This window comes from Geospiza fortis, unplaced genomic scaffold, assembly GCF_000277835.1.
Source record: "Geospiza fortis unplaced genomic scaffold, GeoFor_1.0 scaffold173, whole genome shotgun sequence".
NCBI classification, from domain to species: Eukaryota; Metazoa; Chordata; class Aves; order Passeriformes; family Thraupidae; genus Geospiza; species Geospiza fortis.
In genome coordinates this window covers 5,848,924-5,850,628 of record NW_005054334.1, presented here as the reverse complement: position 1 = coordinate 5,850,628, position 1,705 = coordinate 5,848,924, and the positions used below count along the sequence as shown (strand labels likewise).

The 1,705-nt window shown below is 51.3% G+C and overlaps 1 protein-coding gene across 2 annotated transcripts in view; it reads right to left on the bottom strand.

The window, feature by feature from the left end:
* GRIN2B (glutamate ionotropic receptor NMDA type subunit 2B) overlaps positions 1 to 1,705 on the bottom strand; it is a 205,629-nt gene that overhangs the window by 203,352 nt on the left and 572 nt on the right. The window contains exon 2 of one of the 2 annotated variants that reach the window (XM_031057703.1): positions 1,008 to 1,446. The gene's annotated coding sequence lies outside the window, so the exon portion shown is untranslated. Of the gene's footprint in view, positions 1 to 1,007; positions 1,447 to 1,705 lie in introns of those variants that run through there. The other variant, XM_005421891.2, reaches the window with a different exon arrangement.

Below are 1,705 nucleotides of genomic sequence, written 5' to 3'. Positions count from 1 at the left end.
ACGGGCTGAGGCTTAAAATAACCCCGAGACGTTCAACACCTTGTGCCCGGCGCTCCCGCACCCCCCGGCTCCCTTTGTCTTGCCACCATCTTACGGAAAGACTCACATGTCACGTTACGGTCGGGATGCACCGGTATCTCTCGCGTATCTACAGCCGAGCGGCACGATAGCCATTTTGCATCCCTCCCGAGTGGGCTGGGGAAGGGGCTGCAAGGCGCGGGGGATGGCGAGGGGGAAGGATGGGGCGAGGCGGAGAGGGGCCACGATGCCCGCTGATAGCACCAGGGGGACGGGGATAAATTAAAACACGTGAAGTTGCCTGAATACAGCGCCTCGTAGGTTCAGGCTAAGTCGCTTGACGTGCTTGGACTTAAAATAGCCCTCCACCTCCACGCAAGCAGGCGCACTGGCCCCGGCGCTGGGCGGGCTCCTGCCGCGGTGCCAGGGGCGGCCCCGGCCACTCCCCGGGCCCCGGCCCCCGCGTTAGGCCGCTCACGATCAAGAGGCCGGCGTGGGTTTTCAGTAATGCACCACCCTCCTGGGCAACAAGCGGGTTTCTACGTCCTGGTGTTCCTGACCAGCTCTGCTTTCGCATCAAAGCATAGCAAGGAGCCGCTGGACCAGTGAAAAGGAGGAGGCAATTTGCGGGTGGATGGATGAAAATTATTTTCATTTTCACCCCTTTCCAAAGCCGTGTTCCTCCTCCCGTGTCTCCCCCGACCCCACCTGCCCACCCCCCCACCCCCCCCAAAAAAAATCACAAGGGACTTTCCCCCAATTCACAACGTTGTACCTAAGTCAAACCCTTTCGCCTTCTCTTCATGTCCTATTCGATGAGCCAAGAGGGAATCAACATGTCTGGTGAATGTTGGGGTTTTTTTCCCCTCTATCTGCTTCTAAAAGCAGCATCTCTAAACCTTTTGTTCTACCGTGAATGATCTTCCCTGGGCAAACCCGCGTACCAAAATGAGCTGCAAGCAAAACCACAGAAACAGGAATTTCCCTACCTTGGTTTGTAGAAGCAGAACCTCTAGACGGACAGATCAAGGGAGAGAGCATGTTGGGAATGTCCAGTCTCCTCTTCTTGCTTGCATATCCACATAAGAAGAATAAGGGTCGGGGGCAAACGTGGGGGAATGAGTTAAAAAACAATCCTATTTGGCTGTAAAAAAAATAGAGGTTTCTTTGTGGCAATCTTGCGTCTTGAAGCGGTGCAAATTCAAAAGCTGGAGAGAATCACTTCAGAGGATATTCAGCGCGAGTGGTGAGGATCGTCAAATGCAGGTTCCAGAGTAAGCATTCCTTTTGCCTTTTTAATGATTATTCTTATAATTATTCTCTCTTTTTTTTTTTCCTGGAGCCCTAGTGGAGGAGGTTGTGTTTAATGCAACTGGAGGTCGGTGCCGTTCTTCTGTGAAGCATGATTATCCTCAAAGCGTCCCCTTCCTGAAGGGAAAAATAAGCATCAATTCTGTATTAGAGGGATCTGAAGGGGATAGAAAACGCTCCCCAACAAAGACATTAATATATTGAGAAGAAAGGAAGGCAAAACGCATTTCCCAATAGTGCACACAAGCGGAATTAAAAAAAAAATTAAAAAAAAAAACAGCTGGCACGAGTCTATAAATAATTCAGATACGGGCTGACTACACCATTCGCGGGATAGGCATGCATACGAGACGAGAAAGCGGGCGCGATGTGAATC